This window comes from Taurulus bubalis (assembly GCF_910589615.1).
Source record: "Taurulus bubalis genome assembly, chromosome: 3".
Classification (NCBI taxonomy): Eukaryota; Metazoa; Chordata; class Actinopteri; order Perciformes; family Cottidae; genus Taurulus; species Taurulus bubalis.
In genome coordinates this window covers 27102318-27123148 of record NC_136591.1, presented here as the reverse complement: position 1 = coordinate 27123148, position 20831 = coordinate 27102318, and the positions used below count along the sequence as shown (strand labels likewise).

Genomic DNA, 20831 nt, shown 5'->3' with positions numbered 1-20831 from the left:
TTTTGGATTAGTTTTTAAGACGCTTTCTACTAATGTAACGCCTGTTTGTGGTTGTGTCTGCCTCCCAGCAGATAGTCCCAAAGTTTTTGCAGCGTATGTGTATTTTCTTTCAACGTTAATGTCACAAATCAGGAATGGCTCTATTTACTGTACGCCACAGCCATTGTTTCTCCTTTCTTTTTAGTCTTGAGTCATTTGGTTGTCAAGACATTCTGTTCCAGGAGATGTTCTTTTGCGGAGTCTGTCACCTCAACATATGTCATTTTAAATATATTTATTATACCTCACCGACTTAGGACTGTTCGCACTTTTTCTGCATAACAAATAATGACTCCAACTCCCTGTGTGTGCAGCGATGTGTGTGTGTGTGTGTGTGTGGTTTATATTCGTGTCTGTATATCGTCGGTGTCTGTATAAGTGAGTTTTGACTTTATAGTGGTGCCGGCGTAAACAAACTAACAAGGCAGAGCAGAGTATGAGCTGTTTATGAGTGAGTGCGTCGTCTCAGGCTTTGCGGTTTGCGAGAGGCATCCTGACGAGATATACTGTGTTAGTGAAAGGAGACCTGAATTCCTCAGTGGTCAGAGGATTGATGAGAGAGTTTACTATTTAATGTCCGTAATGAACGATTAACTCTCTTGATTAAATTAATTATCTACAATCACATGCAGAAAATGCATTTGAAAAGAGTTTACCGGACTCTTGTGTTCTTGATGTTTAATGAAAAAAACAAGCCAGTTGTATCACTTGTGACCTGTCACAGCTGTTTGTCAGCGCTGTCGATTTCCCCTTAGAGGAAACGATTGCTGCTGTGTGGCGGACTTGTTGTCATTTTCTTCCACTGTTGATCACTATTGAATGCTGATCTTCATTGCTTTCTCGCTTGCCTTGCACAACATTGGCTCGCTCTCGGTAAGAGGGCAGAGGGGACCAGCTGTTGAGATTTGACAGTGTGAGAGACTAATGCATCAGACCAGGTTCTGATTACATGCCAGCTTCAATCATGCTCCGACAAACATGTGGTGGTTGGACTTAATCCATCTTTAATCCATGAATCCAGCGCTCTTTAGGGCTCCACCCTTTTTTTTAGTGCATGTGTTTGGTTGTTTACCAGTTTACTTTGTACTTTTGGCTCAGTCTCAGTTATTTATCTTGTTGATGCTTTGCTTGTTTCTGCTTATTTAACCAATTCTGGGGAAAATCCGATCATTCCTGCAGCCCTGCAGGTGTACAGAATCTGCACATTCAACACTTGCTCCTTCTTTTATTGTTATATGTGTAAACCCGCTTATTTGGCTCCGTTCAGCATCCTTAGGCTACACCTTCCTGATTGCGTCGCTACCGGTGGGATGCATCAGTCATTCCACACTCGATTACCCTCCCCTGGGTTGCATCAGTCATTCCAGCTTCGTTTGGCCTTCCCTTGGGGGAATCAGTAATGCTGGGCTTGTCCTGCTTCCCTGGGGTGCGCTCACTGGCTGCCAGACTGGAACAGTGACTCCTGCATGATGGATTTGCTCGAGGCTCACCCTCTGGGGTCCGGCCATTCTTTCTGCTTCAGGACAGCGCTGGTCCTAAAACAGCCCACATGGCTGTTGTCTGACTCAGGATGATAAGTACTTAAATAACCAAGTGGCCCCTCTTGTATTGATTTAAATGATATACAACCACTGAGAGAAATAACTTGAGTGAAGTTATGAAAAGCATCCACCCCGGACCACCCCGCAAATCCGCATATCAATAATAATCAGTTGATTTGTCTGTCCAATACAATGACCAGTTTTTATAGTCCATGCAGGCTTTATTTTACTCTTTGAAGTCTAATTAAGATGCAAAGTCAAGCTTATCTTCTTAAAGTTAATGACCGCCATCATATTGGTCCTCACTATGTCTCAACTGGCAGGATAAAGCAGGGTGACCGCCGTGCCAGTTCACCAAGCTATGAGTGATGGGAACTTTATAAAATCTCAACTAATTGTTTTTGTTTTTCTTTCTTGTGTTAATCGTGCTTTGCTAGTAGCTTTTGGGTGTTTGTGTGCCCTTTTAACAGCATTCATTAATACAAGATTACAAAATACAGCATTCATTATGTTGATGTATAATGCTGCACTTTGCAGACTTTGCAAGAAGAATCCATTTAGCTTCAACAGTTTTTAGAATTGCATCTATTATTTGGTGCTTATATTCTATTTTTCTCTACTGCATCCCAATTCAAAGCAATAATGTTTAATGAGCTTGTATGCAATTAGGGATATTTTACATCCATACAGTGCTGCTCCCTAAGGCTTTGTTTATGTGTATGGTGTATTCATGCCGCACACAGAACCACACACACTACCGTTGAACACCAGCTTAATTCCTTAAATGTATCTCTGAATTATTGTACCGTCCTGATTGTTTCTTTTCACATTCACTCAACCCGTGGTCCTTCTTCTCCAGTGTTCCCGCTTCTTCTTGGCTTGCATGCAGATTTGTGACACAAGTAGTGTACTGGTGAAGAGCACTTCTGAGTAGCATGCCTGGTTAGCTGACACTGAGGCATACAGAAGGCAGCTCATCTCATCTCCTCCCTTTTGCTCTGCTCTGCCTCTCTGTGTAATCACTAGCTGCGAATTGGCTGAAGGACCCACCTCCCTCCTGAGGAGTGTCCTCCTACTCTCATTACTGTGTCATTGGCTCCTACTGTGTGTGTGTGTGTGTGTGTGTGTGTGTGTGTGTGTGCGTGTGTGTGTGTGTGTGTGTGTGTGTGTGTGTGTGTGTGTGTGTGTGTGTGTGTGTTTCCAGCCAAAACCCACTTAAGAAACAGCCCTAAAGCATTGACAGAGTGTAGTCATGCCTTCTCTCTCCTATGGGTTTTCTGGCCCCTTTGGGCTCCATACTCCATCCACCTTTGCTTGTGGCTCACTGTTACCCCAGGTCAGGTGACTCCGGCATGGGCATGGAGCCCAGCTGTCTGACCTCCCCGTCCTTGAGCTTCAACGGGGTCCTATGGGTTATTAGCAAGTGTTAGCATTAGCAGTAAGAGCCGCAGGTGCCACCAGATAACCCCACCCCCCCCACTGTTACCTTGCTCGCACTCAAATCACAGATTTTTTTTTTTTATTTCACACACGCTTAGACAGATTTAGTGTACGAATAGACAAGCCCACAATGCATTGTGTTCTCTCTCGCACTTAAATACACACAGACACATTCATGCACGCATTTTCTCGCTCAACCTCAAGTACACGTACACACACGTACACACACACACACACACACACACACACACACACACACACACACACACACTTACTCCACAGCTAGCCAGTGTGATGAGTCACAGACAAGACTGTATATGGTGACAGATAAATGTAGATCATTTAAATTCATCAAGACAATATTGGGTGAGAGCAAGGACAATAAAAGAAAATGAAGACGGCATTATGCCCCTAATCAATGTTACATGTAAATCACTGCAGATGGACCTGCTTAATGGCAGTGGTAGTGATTTGAAACAGCACTTAAATCATGGATACAGCCCAGAGTTAAGCTGCTCTCTGTTCTCAATTGGCATTTCTGTAGCAAGTGACTGTTTGATGAGGAGGAGATAAAGAGAAACTTGTCATGTGATTGACAAATGCTATCCTGGGATTAGATGAAAGCTGTAATAAACTATATTATTAAATGCAAATATAAATGGAGAGAACATTCTCTCTCTCTCTCTCTCTCTCTCTCTCTCTCTCTCTCTCTCTCTCTCTCTCTCTCTCTCTCTCTCTCTCTCTCTTTACTTTGTCTCCAACATTCAGTAAACCCATTTATTGAGCCAGTTTTGCACGTGCTCCACAGCGATGGATTTTGTGCACACACTTCCATTAGTGGCTTTCAGGCAGCAGCACGCTAAACCTGCTAATGCATGTGTGGTTTATCATTTAACTAATTTAATGGGGCTGGAAGCTCTGTGAACACAAGCTCCTCAACATGCGATGGTCAGGGGGACAGCAGATTGGAGTATTATAGTCACATTAATATTGCTTCACACTTCTTTTGTTTTGGTTAGATTTTGTGATTGAAAGCATAGTTTTCAAAGCAATACTTTCGTTGCTTGATTAAGTAAACACATTATTTTTTCTCCCTCATTGGATTATGATGATAATAACTATTTAGTATAATGAATTATTACATTTGAGAGAGTGTGGGCTACTGTATTCAGCAACTTTCAGCTTGATTTTTGACTGGAATTGTTTATGCTAAGCTAATCACCTCTTGGCTCAAGACTGGAAGCAGAGGGAAAAAGATAGCCTGGCTCTCCCCAACGTTTTAAAAAATCACGATAATTTGTGTATACAAAAAGAAATGTGAAAAAAAACAACTTGTGGCTTATGGAGTAGTTGCATGCTGTAAAGCAGTTTTACAAGCCAAACTCCTCACACACAGCCATACAAGATCTGTAATAGTGTAGAACTGCTACAGTTATGAAGTAAATATAAACAAGACAAGACAAAGTAATTCATTCTACTTGAGTACTTGACTTTATACTTGACTCTACAGACACATTTCAGGTGTGCACTAAAAATACTGAAGTTCATTACCCAACACTCTGACTCACCTGACATCCTGATCTATAGCCGGCCCGGACTTCCAACGTCGGATCACACCAAATTGAGACAGGATAGAGATAATGATGTCCTGCAGGCTCAGTGGACAAAAGCACATACCACATAGCATTCAACTCCATTTCAAGATGTTCGCCTTTCTTTCTGTTCTCTCCTGCCGGTCATGACCATCTCTCCCTCTGGAGGAGAATCGCTGTAAAAATAAATGTAAATTGAAAGTACAGAGAGGCTACCATAAAAAGAAAGAGAAACGGGGACATGTTGACCTAGAGATGGGTGAGAGGCAGGAAGCAGTGATGTTGCCAACATGAAGTCTCTCTGACCTTCCACTTCCCCCTTACATCGCCCGGGCCGTTTGCCACACCGGGTCTGGTTGCAGCCTAAATGGGGGGAAATAAAACGAGGGGTGCAATCATATTTCCTTTGCTGCTGCTTCTATTCCTGGCATGACGATCAATCTACAGGGACAAGGCCTGGGCTCTGCACTCCACCAGTGTCCCTCCCTGCCAATATCTATGGGAAGCACACAAACTCAGTGCTGACTCACTGTCCATATCATGTTTTTCTCTGAGTATATGAGCGCCTGTACCTCTGTGGTGCTGACAAATATCACAGTTCTTAAATGGGAGGAGTCATTATGGTGTAACACATTAACTGGTACACACACACACGCACGCGCACACGCACACGCACACACACAAAATTGATAACATTAGGCCTGAGTAATGATCAGAAGAGTATTGACCTGTCATATATTTATTTCCTCCTCTGGCCCACTACTTCCTGTTACATTCCTCCTCTTTTCTCCTTAATTTGTTTAGCCCTTCTTTGATCCACCTTTAATTTAACACATATTCGTTCTCTTGAATGTTCTTCTACCTTCTTGCCATTCTTCCTCCCCTGTCAAGGGTAATTAATTCTTTAAAAATAAGTGGCACATTTTCTGAGAGATTTGCTCAGTGGTTTGCCATTTTAAGAATGTTGTGTTTCCTCTGTTTTGTGGAAGATACATTTGAGTGATTTACCACTCTTACGATCTTGTATTCACATCTGAGCGAAAGTCTTTGTTTTTCTGTTTCTGAGTGTAACGTTTTATGCTGAATCAACTTATTAAGCATTGTTTAGCTAAAAAAGTATGAAGCCACACTCTACCCTTGCTGTACCTGTCTGTTTCCTCTTCGGTTATTAGCCCTCTTCCAATTTCCCTAAAACCATTCCTCAGTAAGCCAGTAAGTTAGCATATTTTCTGGCTTATCATCCTCTTTCCATTTATGCCATCATCTGCTCTTTGCATGCCACTCTTAAATCATTTATGCTTTCGTTTTTTTCCTCCCATCCTCCTAAAACACCTCAAGTTTTAGACAGATGGCTTCATGCTACTTGAACATGCCTTGATGTCCCACTTATGAAGTAGATCATTACATGCTGCTGAAACATTGATCAAACGCTTCCTTTGACACGGTAACATCTAATTATGCACGGTCAGATCCTTTGGGGACCAGTTTCCATCACTGAAACTCACTGAAACGCCCACTCCCACATCATATCGCTCTAGGTTGTGTTTGTGTCGGTTTAACTTCTGTAAAGCTTTTTTGAGTGATAACGAACCTGGCTAGCAGCCTCTTTAGAATGAATGAGAGAACGTAATGTTAATGATGAAAAGAAATATGTCAGCAAAGTATCAAAGAAGACCTTACTTGGTGAATCTTGTGAATACCTTGTTGAACAACATTCCATTACACTTTGGGTTTTCTGTAATGGGCAGACCCCAAACTTGCAGCCGTCAGTGGCCTAAATGAAGAGGAAAAGAGTTGAGCAGCCCCTGAAGGAGCAAAAAAAAGACACAGAAGAAGTACAACAGAAAAAAAATGATACCAAGTAGAAGGCACAGTGTTGAAAGAAATGTCAATCTCCGTTGGTTAAAGGAGGGGATAGAAGGAGATGCAGTGTAGTTTGGATCCCCTTCGAGGTAAATACTGTGGTGCGCAAAAACAAAGAGTTACTGAAAATGGTTCCACTGTTATATCACAGGGAGATTAAAGATAAATTGTGCTATATATAGTTTGTAATCTGCAGGAGGGTACAGCCTGCAAGAGGAGCCAGAGTTAAACTGATATGATGGGTAGTCAGAAGCAGTGCACAGAAATATTATATTTAGTATAATGTCTTAACTTTGCCCAAAAGAGTTCAAGCTGTTGACATATAGTTTGTGCTCAAAGCTGCTTTTGGTAAAACTGAAAAGAGACATTAAATCAGAAATGTCCCCTTTACACATCGTGGTTAAAAGATTAGACACGAGACAGCTCCATCAAATGTGTGATACTCAAGAAAGTTGAGAGAGGGATCAGAGATGACAGGAAAAGGATCAGTGTGTGAGCAGCGAAAATGTTTGAGAAAGACAGTCCAACATAAGCTTTAACTCTGCTTGAGTGGTACCTTCACACATCGGACCACATACATCAAAGAACATTCCGAGCTGTTAGACGTGACGAGGAATCAAATTAGATCCACTACAGGACTGCAAGTGTGGGTGTTCATTAGTTCAGCAGATTTCATAGTTATCACCCGAATGTCTGAAAAGAGGGACATTTTCACTCATCACCCGGAGGGGATGAGTCTAGCTTCCCCAAAAAGGAAGCAAGGAGGGCGAGTCAAAAGGCAACAGAGGGAAGAAAAACATGACTGAGAGGAAAATGGCTGCCAAGTTTGTTTGGTTTTTGGGGAAAAACTGAGACGAGGAAAGACAGAACATGACATTGTGGAAGGATGGAAAATAAAAAAAAGAGAGATATTGTGACAAGAAGAAGAAGCAGGAATTTGACATGGAGAAAGGGTGGGAAAGATGGGAAGCCTGGGAGAGGAAGAAAAGGTCGATACAAGTGTACAATTGCTTTTTACATCTTTGAGGTTTGCAGGGTTGATTTGAGGGTCACCGGAGAAATGAACACACACACACACACACACACACACACACACACACACACACACACACACACACACACACACACACACACACCCGATCAATCCAAGTGCTCATTTTCAGTCCAAAGCATATTCTCAGATTGGACATGGGGTGAAAATTCATTTATTGCTTCAGTACATCGAATACAACGACTTCATTTTCACCAACTGCCTTGCTTCCCACTGTGGACAAAAGAGAAATACCAGCAAAGCCTATTAAACATTTGTGCAGTTTCCAGGTAGGTCGTGTTGACGTCTCCCTCTTTCAGTCTCCGTCCCTTCTTCAGCGCGTGTGTGAATTTGTGTGCGTGCCAGTTTGTGCCTGCTAAATATCATCGGGATTAGCACCGGGGGCTTAATTAAAAAGCAATTACCTTTGGTCGCTGTGGGCGACGCCTGGCGAAGAGTAGCTCGACTAATCTGGTGAATGGTGTGATGGACCCTCAGCGTGCATCACACACACAAACACGCAGACCAATTGTGCAATTGTCTGCTGAATTAAAGGAGGATTAAAACAATTGTTAATTAGTGAAGAGGGGTGGAGGCTAGAATGGTCGAGAAGGGGCTTCATTCCCCTTTGCCTCTCATAGCCGGCGTGTGTATGTTTATGAGGTTAAAGGGACAAATGATATGACCAAAGAAAAAAAAAAAGTCCTTTTCTCTGATGGGCTACTTAGCATACGCTCTCCTTCCCTTTGTCCGTCTCTCTCGCTCTCTTCCATTTTGGGGTTTTTGCGCTCTGAAACCCTAAAATAGGTTAGCACCGATAGCACCAGAGCAAATCTTTTAATTTTAAAGCTTCAATTAAATGTTGCTAATGGCAGTAATTAGATCATTGCGAAGTGCCCTTGAAGAACCCTGTATGCTGGAGACAGAGAGAGGGAAATCTGATGTGTGTCAGTGTGCGTGTGTTTGTTTCCTTTACTGTAACACTGACGGATCTTTCTGAATATAAAGGATGCTTTGTATTCACTTGTAAAACTAGAGATGTATGTGTGAGGTTTTGAGAACCTCGGGTGAGGTTTGGGGAAAAGTACGGGATAACAGTATCCTGTTTGAAGCTAAAGGAGAGGAAATGTAAGGTGCTCCCAGCAAGATATTTGAACGGGCTATTTGAATATTTACCTGGCTTTCAAACCAGACCTGAGCGAACCTGCCTGCTATATGCTTGCTTTGGAATGGTTATAGAAATACCTAAACTGACAATAGCAATATACAAACTTCTACTAGCTGATGCGCCATAGGTGTAGTGGCAATACACAAATATTAGTCAACTATCAGCATGTATCACGAAAGGATCTCAAAATAAGCATCCTTACCAATTAATAGTCAGATCAACCATGCCTTTTCCCAATATTGTGAACGTGGCTGGTAAACTCAAAGTCTTTCTCAGTTGAACTGGTCAAAGGTCCAAACTGCTCTTTAAGTGTAGGAGTTGTGGAGGAAGATAAACCATCCACTGTAGAGGGTTTTAGTGCCGGTCTCCTCTGATCAACTGCATTGGCTCTCCCTCCTTCCCAATGGGCATTGTGTATCCATTTGCAACACATTACACACATCGATTTGCAGAGAAAGAGAGAGAGATAATTTTTTTATTGAATTAGATTAGAAAATAATCCAGGCCAAAGCTTTACCCAACAAAACACACGATCCGTTGTTCGGACCCATCGGGTTCGGGTCTGATTACTGAAGTCTGCTCTTAGCTGAGGCGTGGTCCATCTGTGCGTGTATGCGTGTGTTTGTTGTGTGTTTGTGAGGACACAATGTTCTCACAGCAATGGTAAAATCAAAGGAAGCCTCCAAACGTCAAATGAAGTGTGAACTATTTCTCCGTTTGGGTAATACTTAAGAAGTGGGTCAAGGTTCGGGTTGATTTTAGGGTTTGTCTTTGTTTGTTTTTTGTTATTTATTATTCCTCACAAATACAGAGCTTGTGTGTGTCTGTATGTGTGCTTCTGTGTTTCTGTCTGTGTGTTTTGTTTGCCCTCAAGTTCGTCGATTTGTGGTAGTTCATCAAGATTTAATTTTGGAATGATGTTTTGCATCCCGGAGAGAGACCATTAATTACTACTAACCACTCTGGGAAAACAGACAGACGCACGCACGCACGCACACACACACGCGCGCACACACACACACACACACACACACACACACACACACACACACACACACACACACACACACACACACACACACACACACACACACACACACACACACACACACACACACAGGAAGACACCTCTACCCCTGGCTGATGTATCGTAATTGTCCTCTGTCCTCTTTCCATCCTGCTCTGCTCTATTTATAGCCCATTTTAGGCCCCGCCCTGCCAGACAGTGGCATGGCAACTAAATGATTGACAGGGCAATCGACAAGCATGCTCAACCCATCTGGCACTCTCCTTCCTCCTGTTGACCTTCCCTGTGACATCACTAGTGTCTGACTGTCTAGTTTCCCTCCGCACCGTCTGTGTGAGGCCATAACTCCGTTTGGACGGCCTCACACCTCGCTGCCAAATGTCCCGTCTCACGCAGAGAGAGTACCCAGCTCACAGAGGGGATGTGTGTCATAAAACACTCACACACCACCTTTACTGTACGTCACTACATTTACTACTTACCCTTTAACCTCAACCTTTGTGCCTGTATATTAGCTGGGCTGTCAGTTTTTAGCCAACGTTTGAATTGCCATTTGAAAGTGAGGAAACGTATTTAAAGTATCAGTTATCACTTGTGCTTATTGGCTAATCACAATAACACCTCAGATGTAGAAATTGTGGTGTGGATAAACGTACGGCTGTTTACTGACATTACTCAATGTCGAACATTTAGTTTGTCACTTGAGTGAAGCCACTGGCCCCGCAAATGAAATAAACAATGTATGTGTTTTTCACACAGTGTATGCTTGAGATATATTTCTAACAAGCGACCGGTTTTGACATTATCTTAGGTATGAAATATGCCTTTTAATCCTCAAGAACATAAGCAGTCAAGCTATGCCAAACTCATATTAACATAGCTTAGCGGTTCTTAGCCTCCAGAGTCTGCACACAGGAGAGGTCAAGTGTTATATTTGCAGCGGCAACAGTGTTTTGTTTAGAATACTGTTAAAAGAATTTCTTGGTTCTGATAAAATGAGCAGCAATAGCTGAAAATGCTGTCACAAGAGAAAACTAAAGAATGTTCCACTATTTGCAAGCCATATTTGAGAAGTGCAGTGCAAACAAACAGCAAAAAACTGAACAGTCATAAGAAGTTATCTATGGAAGCACTAGTGTGTAAAATGAATAACCAAATACAAAAAAAAAACAAGACTTTGAAGTCTTGGATTTTCAGACAGTTTTAATTAATTAATTTAATTGTTATTTGGTCCAAGTTTGAATGTCACCTACTGGTCCCCTTTATCTCGAGCCCCCTCCACTCTGAAACGCTCCACATTTGCAACCATGGTACTCAATTCCCATTCATTCTCACGTACAGCAAAATATAAAAAAACAGACCGAAGACGACATCTCGTTTAAATTCTACAGTTTGGCCCTTTTTGTTTTCACAGTGGCTTCACTTTCACAGTCCATCTGTCTTCCTCTGTTTGGCAGGAAGACGAATCGGTGCCTTGGAGCGTCGCTGTACTCGCCACTAACTCTGCAGCAACGCTCAGATTCTTGTTAGCACTACAACAATATTAATTCTTCTTAACTTCATAATGTTTGTTGACAGCACGGGGAGCTTACTCTCTCAAGATCAGCAGAAGTAGCACTCTGACAGGCTGACACATTTGAGTTGGGCGTCATGGCTATCTTAAAGCACGTGCTTTGGGAATCTAGCTGATAATCATTTTTTTTACTCCGCTTCGCTGCATCTCAGTGTGTCTATCAATTGAAGTGTTCTAATTCTTCGCATCTTTCCTGACTTTCCCAGTGTTCTCTTCAATATGTGTTTGCTCTTCTACTTGCTCAAGTATATTGACCTTTTGACTTTTAGAAAAAACGTATTAATTAATTTTTAAGAGCACTGTTTACCGAGGCATCTCTGTATCATCAGTAAACAAAGTGGAGTGGCAGTGTCCTTGTCTCCAACCATATCCTTCACCTTCTCCATAGCAATACTTAACATCTCATAATATATATTATGTATGTATGTATATATATATATAATGTGTATATATATATATGTATATATATATGTATATATATATATATATATGTATATGTGTGTATATGTATATGTGTGTATATATATATATATGTGTATATATATGTGTGTATATATATATATATATATATATATATATATATACATACATACATACATATATATATATATATATATATATATATATATATATATATATATATATATATATATATATATATACATACATATATATATATATATATACATATACACACATATACATATATATATATATATATATATATATATATATACATACATGTATATATATATATGTGTGTATATATATATATATATACATACATACATACATATATATATATATATATATATATATATATATATGTATGTATGTATGTATGTATGTATGTATGTATGTATGTATGTATGTATACATACATACATACATACATACATACATACATATATATATATATATATATATATATATATATATATATATATATATATATATATATATATATATATATATATACATACATACATGTATATATATATATGTGTGTGTATATATATATATATATATATATATATATATATATGTGTGTATATATATATATATGTGTGTATATATATATATATATATATATATATATATATATATATATATATATATATATATATATATATATGTGTGTATATATATATATGTGTGTATATATATGTGTATGTATGTTACAACACTATACAGCCACAACTGCAAATGCTGGTTGCCATGACAGTGTCACTGGCTGGAAGAGAGAAAGGACCACTGAGCGGGAAGGTGGGAGGAAACAAAAAGGAAAAATAATGAAGGAAGAAGAAATGTCATCTTACCCTCCACATGAAGCAGTGGGTACTTCGGTCCCAGCCAAAGACGCGTCAGAGCTGGTTTGCGTAAAGGTTTCTGTTTCATTACCGCAAACGGGGATGAAGGCCCTGACACAAGTTGTAGCCTTCGTCCCCTCAACACACGCCACACTAACCCTCTCTACTGGTCCTTTCAGGCCTCATGTGTTTACTCCTGTTCCTCAGCATATTGGTACTTGTTTGTATGACATTGACTCATGCACAACAACGTAAACCAGCATGATGTCGCTGCACTTGCATGATTTAGTTTGAGGTTAGGTTAAAGTAAGACAAAGCTGAAACAGGCTGTTGTTGTTTGACTTTTATTTTCACATAAGGTGGTAAAATAATGCAAAATTGGAAAGCATTACTGAGTAATTACAATGCCGACTGGTCCTGAGCAGCACAGACAGAGGCTAATCAGAATAACCTGCAAGACAGAAGAAAGGGTCCAGAATGCTCAGCAAATGAGACCTGAGTGCGCAGAATCAATCAAAGTTAAGTGATTTATGAGCACAACAATTATAGGAAAGTTTCCATTGTTATGACAAATGCCAGTCAAGCTGTAAGATAGGCCAGACTGCCAGTAAAGCATTTTAGAGAGAAGAGATGAGAAGGTGCTCATGTATAGTCTGGCTTCAAGAGGCTGTTCATTGTTCATTCCAGGCCATTCAAACAGATATTTTAATGGCCTCAATTATGATTCACCTGGCTTGCACGAAATAGCATGCATTAGAGTAATTGTATGTGGTTTCAGTGGTTAAAAACTTTGCTGTTCACCCTTTCTGAGGGCCTGATGTGTTCTTATTAGAAACCAAGACAGTGTGTGTTCATCAGGAGTTTAAACGCTTATCGCTGGTCTCTCCATTGCTCTGTGTATGAACACTAAGCAGATGATTGTTTGACCGGACTGACTTGTGATTTGCAAGATTATAATGGGAATTAATGAGGCAGCTCTGTGCCGCTCTTATAAATATATAATAATGCAAAAAGAGCGATAAAAATAAATAAAAACTCCACAGCTGATTGAGGCAAAATGCACTTAGTACTCGGATGTGAATTCACGCTGAATCTTAATGTCCAGACAAAGCTCTCTTTGGCATTGCAAGCGAGGTTGCTGCCACGATGCCATTTCATCAAATGAAACAAATGTAAGTCTGATTGAATAGCTCCCAACACCAGAATTGTATTCTCCCCAGTAGTATGAAGGATATTGGGCTGATGTGCTGTGTTGCTGAATTGCTTCAGGAAACTGCATGTATTAAGGGGCTGAATTGGAGGCGACAAATAGCCGCTGTAATGGAAGATGGCCTCGGGCTATGTCTGTGGTATAACTCAGTTTTTCCCAGGCTATTGTGGATTTTATTCACTTCTATTCTCCAATTTCAGTACAGAGCAATCACACGCGGCAAAGCAGTTTTTCTCCATTTCGTCTCTGTCTACTCTTCCCATATTTCTTAGAAGTTTCTATGGGAATGGCCCGATGTGCCCCGGTGCTTTAAACGACGGTGGTGTGAGATTACACTTTTTCTTCTGTCTAAGCCCACTTGTTTCTGTTTATATACTTGCACTGACAGGCATGGCCCCTTAAGCTTGCTGGGAAATCAATTTAGTTGCTCCGACCTTTCCATAGGCGTGTCACTCATCACCTAATTGCTCAGTTTACTAGTATCCTTTAATTAACCAGCACACCCACTCACACAGACACGTTCAGGAGCACACACGCACACGCAAGCACGCACGCACACACACACACACACGCACACGCACACGCACACACAGCAGCAGTTTGTCACAGAGCAGACTAGATTGATAAATGGCTTTAACTGTTGGACCACTGGAGGTGCTGACTGGTGTTCATGCTTCTAACGCTGATTGGTTGCAAAGTTAAAACGTCACACACACACTCCGTCCCTGACTCTATTTCCATAATTTTATTCTCTTTCCTGCCTCTACCTCACTGTACCAAGTGCCAGACTGACATTTATCAAGTGGCTGCATCCTTTATAATGATTAAACTGTTTCAGGCCATGATGTACCGGAGTTACTAAAGTGTTTTTTATTTTAAAATGTTTGCTTTAGTGAGAAATGTACTGAGAAGAGAAACAAAAGAAATCAGTCATTTCATTATACATTTTCGCAATATTTTATAAAGAAACTAATACAGGCATATTAACTTTATTTTACACTTATTTTCTATCCATGAGGGCTATGTCTCAGTGGTACACTAATATGTGTTCTTTTGAAACTCTTGTGATTAAATCTGACTTACAAGTGTGATTTAAATTCTGTCAGCAACATCTCCAATGTTTTTCTCTTCATGGATGCATGCATCAAAAATTGCACTTTGCTTCACAAAGAAACAGCAACACTACTGGGAAGCTGTTTTTCTAAATTTCGCCACCTTTTCATGGTCAAGTATTGAGTTGATCTCTCAAAGTAAATTTGTAGCAATATGTATATTGTCCCAACAATAATGAGCAATTTTCTTTAGTTGAGCTAATTTTAGTGTATTAAAGATGGTAGGTGTCATCGGGTCATTTTCCAATAGTGACTCATTGTTGCTTCACTCCTACGCGACACATTTACAGACTGTACGCAGACCTGCAGTACTCGAAAAGAGCAATTTTCCTTTTGTTCCTTTTCTAAACTTGGCTGTCCAGCTCTCCTTACTCAGACTTACCCTCCAGCTCATCAACGTATCCCTCTCTCAGTATCTTGTTGTTTTAATTATGATATCAATTGGAAAAATTATAATATATTACATATATATTTTTATTGCAGCCGAGGTTATCTTAATTCTTAATTTTTTATTGATGTTGAAGGTTGAGTCTGGTTTGCCGTGCTGCCTCTCTCTGTGGCATTTTGTTTTATTGATGCACTCTAGTTTTATGAAATGACCTTTATGATAATAGCATGTGCTGCATATTTCTGTTGGCAGGTGACTTGCTAACATGGCGATTTTCATATTTTAGATCAGATGGAGGGTGCCTGCTTGTTTTCGATGCACTGAGGGGAAAAAATCCATTTCCATGCTTATTGGTTAATTTTAGAAATACATTACCATCAAGCTGTTAACAAGGCAATTGATTTTTGTGCTGACATTTTCATTATTAACTTTATTAACATTTTTGTAGCATTTTATATAGGGCAAGAAAATATGATCTATGAATCTTTTGTATCTTTGTATTCTCTGAGCGGTCTATGAACTTACTGCCTGTTTCTTGATCCATCTTAAAGCTGCGGAACCTAATTTTAGAGTACAGTAATAATTAATTACAGTTACAGTAATAATAGCAGAAAGGTTCAAGTGTATCTGTGATGTTAGCTCAGTTTAGTTGGAAGTAAAATATGAACAAATCAGCATACATAAGTCATTGCAACAATTCCACGGTTATAGTTATGTGGATATGTTTGTGGTTTATAAGGCAAATTCTAAATTGTTAAAACATTGTAGTTTATAGGATCATAATTACTCAGCATCTTTTCTACAAAATACATGCAAATGATCTTCCATTCACCTTGGAAGCATGCAAGAAAACCAACTTTTTCTTCATAATTCAAGGTAACACCATGTGAGTAGTATACCTTAATTGCCCTCTGTGGTTTTTTTAGCAGTGCCATGAGACTTTCATATTCAACTGGCACAGATGTTAATAAGTCTTCGGACATGAGGTTGGCTTATGCCTTGTGTCTGCACCGCAGTCCAAAATTATTACTGTGCTTTTCTTTCATCCCAGCTATTTTAATTTAATTTTAATTTAATTTTATTATTGTTAGTATTATTATTGTATATATCTTTCATCCCTGCTGTTTTGATATCTTATTTTCTGTCTTTAAATTGTTGCTACTCAACACCAAATTTCCCCTTGGGGATTAAATTATTAAAGTATATATTCATTCATTCAGTGCTGCAACACTGTGGGAAAACCAACCCTCCATTGACCTCAAGGATGTACCGATGTATCCGTGTCACAGCTGGGTCAAGCATAGTCCCATTTCTACATGATGAACCGGTCATCTGAGTAAAATGCACTACAAGGACTGACATTGTGCTTCCACATGAAGGCAACACACACCCTAAACTGTATCTTTTCAGATTTTGTCAAACGGTACAGTATGACCTCTGGGCTCTTCTACTGTACATCCTTGTCTTCCTCGCTGAATCCAGCAAACCTGCGTTTGTTTTTCAGCCAGTGTTGTAATTAGGTCAGTCTTCTTGTCTTCCTTCCCCTTGCCGTGTTTTACATAGTTGCTGCACATAAATCAAATAATTAACTATATCTGCGTTAATAAAAAAAAAGTTGGTGCTTTAGAACAGATTAAGTGGTCGACGACCACATTCGTAAAGTCGAGGGTCACATCAGATCATCGACGTTTGGCTTTGCAAACGTGCAGCTTTCTTCTTTTTCACATATTTCCTTTTCCCTCGTGCCACGTCCTTGTCTCTTGTGCCAAGCACTTTGGAGGTCATAGCTAGCTAGCATGCATCGCTAATACAGTCTCTTTTTCCTGAACGCCTGTCAACATTAGAGTTGTCAGCTTTTGCTTTATTCTCATCAATTGATGGTAGAAGTTTTTGAATATCTAAAAGTCTTCCTTGTAATTGCATACAGTAGACACTGCCTAACAAACAATACGCTCCCTGTCTGTATGTTTTTCTTCCTAATGTGTAGCTACAGGTAGAGATGGGAGCTTGTAATTTGGCCTCACCGTGCTGCAGTGCTGAACCTTTGTTTCTGCAGGACCACAATATGTAAACAAGTGGAGAGAAATGAGCCTCACTGCAATTGTCCTAAAGCTTTTAGAGCGCCTCTTTTGAGTTAGAATCAATACTGACTTCCTGGGAATAGAAGCTCTGTGATGCTGACCATTACTCTGGGCCAGTGCATTCAGTACATTTACCTCTATGTTTGTGTGAGACGGAGAGAGAGCTCTCAGCACGGGCTGCTATTAGCTTTGTGTTAATGTGGAGAATCCTAATGTGTCTAAAGAGGGCTGTATCGGGGAGAAGTGGTCGAGTAAAATTAATGTTAGATGATATGTGAAGCTGTGTGCGTGGGGCTTCGACTTTGCTTGCAACGTGATTTAGAGATTGGGCTTTAAGTCAAGCCAATTACGGCATCACAACTCTCCCAGTCAGGGTTAAGTGAACTAGCAGCGAGGCACGAGGCGTAATTCACATCCCACCGTCACACTCCAAGCAGGTCTGATGACAGTCATGGTGATGGAGGGAGAATAATGGGGAAACTAAGTGCAGTGTTAAAACCTTAAATTTGGTTATAATAAATAAAATAAAAAATCAGATCGTTGAGTGCAGATGTCCTTAATGGCAATGGTATCTCGCTAGTTTTTTCTTTTCTTCTTTTCACGCGGACTTTTTGTGCTCACTGTTTTTTTCTGTTTTTAGCGAACTCGGTTAAGGCCATCACACATTGAATGGAATTTTTGTGTGTGCGCTTGGAAGATTCGTAATGGTAAACATCTATTACCAGGATGTCCTGGATTCTTCAAAGCATGTTATTTTTTCATTATTTTTAGCCTGGAAAAATAGGATATCAGCCACATACCAGGTTCAATTACAGAGGCTGCTATCATCAGGGAGGACAACTAAGCAATTCAGGCTTCATTAAAAAAGGGGAACTGTATTATTATTATTACTTTTTAAACACTTGTCAGTCAGGAACAGGCATATGCTAATATGAAGTACACAGATGCACACAGAGCTGTGCGGCTATTTCAACTGTAAAAACTATGTTCTAATCATAAAAAGCCCACTGACCCTTTTATGGTTCACGGTATATTGAGGAAAGCCTCAGCTGCTGGACAATATGAATACACTCGTGCAGCAGAACTACAGATCCAATAAGTCTTCAGTTTGAATTTACATGAAATGAATCTGTGAAGTAGATTTCCACACTTTAATTTGCTCCGCACGAGTAGATAGTTGGACAATATTCTAACAGACCTCCCACAGATGACTAATCACCTCATATTACTCAGTAACTCTGGACTTGGCATCTCATTCTCTTTAGGTTCTCCCTCACTGATTATGTGTGTGATAAAATGAATGTCAAAGGTATCATATTGCTGCCGCTGAAGCCTCAGTGCTTATAGTTTTACTTTGTTGTTGTTTTTATTCTGTCGTACAGTATCAGTGTTTGCACCGTAAAGTTGTCAGTTCCCATCATGCCTTTGGCCGGCTTCTGTTGTTTCCAACCGTCTGTTGCAGACTACTGAACCTATCAAGTCAACGAAGAAAAATGAAACAGTATTTTCATTGTGACTCCGTCATACTCTTCCCTTTTCTTCTTCTTAATACAGCTGCTAAATGTACAGTGGGTTCGAGAAAGGTTAATTGGGTACTTAAAGGTGAGCAGCTGCCGACATCACTCATGCCCACAAGCACTAAATAGATGCAAATCATAGGCATGAAAATGGATCTTAGCGATCATCTTGCACTTACCCCAGATGGATGTTACTGCCACTTAAAAGTAACTGCATGAGACATTCTGATGCATTTCTTAGTGTGTTCTACATAAAGGGGTTAGCATCGCTGTTAGGATTTTTGTATGACATGAACGGTCATTTAATTTCCTCCACTGGAAGGAGCACTCAGTAAATGAGGTTATGCCTTGAGTGTCACCACTACCCACCAGTTCAACTGTTTAATTCATTGCATGTTTTTAGCCACTAGTGGCATGGCTATAGAGATGCAATATCGGTCAGTTATTGTTGGCATGCTGACGTTAGGATTTAGATCAGGACAGCCTCAAGGTGCTGCTAGTGTGGCTGCAGACTCAAGTTGCATTATAGATCATATTTATATGGCATTTATAGCAAAAATAAGATGTAAACTTCCTTCCACTGAAGGCATTCACTATGTTATGGTGCTTCGGGATCACTAAATAAAAAATGTCCTTTGAAAACGGGGCTGTTTCAGTCGTCATTGGCAAGTCAGCTTTTTGCTCTATTTAAAGCATCTCCATGTTCCAAATGTAATAGCAGAAACCTCAATGATTAGACAAGCCTTTGAAAGAAGCCATGGAATTGATGACACGCTTCCAAGTAATCCACAGAATCCATTTGAATGAAGACCAATCCATTCAAATCAAGCATAACATTGATGCCAACAATAGAAAGTTAACTAGAGACAACAACACTCTAAAAAGTAATTTGGTGGACACAAGTAGCCCATTGTATTTCCTTTTTCACTATTTGTAAGAAGCTCTGAGGAAGTGTGATCTGGTAATTTATTGTGTGGTGGGATGGTAGCTATGGTTGAGTGTAACCAAGGAAATTACTGTAAGGAGAGGATTATATATATATATTAAGACTGTCAAACTGTGCCTCTTTCTGTCTGTGTTGCTGCTAAATGTGTTGGCGTATGGACTTTTTGCAGCGTATCAAAGTAATGTGTACAAGTGTTTATGAACAACTGCATATTTCAAGGATCGCTTTAGTTCACCATAATTGGACAGGCCTTTCATTTCTTGCTCACGCTGATTTTGATTATGTGTCTCCTCATCGTGGCAGATCAAAGGCAGCACTTACAGATTAAAAAGAAGACGGTATAAATATGTGCGTGTGTGGATATGTGGATGCATCCATATATGTGTGAAGAACATCTGAGGGAACACTGATTACAGCTCCCTCTTTTCTGTCACTTTTTATCTGTTGGTCTTAATCCTCATCTCAGTTAACGGCACAGCATTCAGATTGAATTATGACACATCTGAAATACTTTTAAAGGTTCGGTGCAGAAATCTAACTTTGGCTGTTGGGACTTTAAAGCTTCATGAAGTGATTGTGACCACTAAGGTGTAAAAGTAGACTCCAAAATAAACGAGAGAAACAGAGATTTCCCATTTTTGCTGCTAGTCCAACATTTACTTCCATGTTAACCCTGTTTTGGTCCTCCAACTTTGTCCCTTTGGCTTCTCAGAGGTTTCTCTCTCTTTACTAGCTGTGTCAGCATTTTATGCTGCACTGGTGGTGCATGGAGGCGCTTGTCCACAGTTTTGAAAGCGGAAATAATTTGTAGATTGGTTGTAGAATCTCAGTCGAATCAGCAGCAGCAGCAATCTTTTTACATTGCAGGCACTCATAACTCATAACTCAATGTTAATTGAGGAGCTCTGCTGGGGCCTTAAAGTCCCAGTGAAATAGATGTTTGAGCATCTTTATTGCTTTTTTTTTAAAATTCCCCAATCAAATGGAATATTTA

General features: G+C 40.0%; 1 protein-coding gene across 1 annotated transcript in view; it reads left to right on the top strand.

Moving 5' to 3' along the window:
• The window catches only part of utrn (utrophin), a gene marked incomplete at its 5' end in the record, with an annotated part of 158691 nt that overhangs the window by 53184 nt on the left and 84676 nt on the right, over positions 1-20831 (top strand). The gene's annotated exons all lie outside the window — the stretch shown is intronic.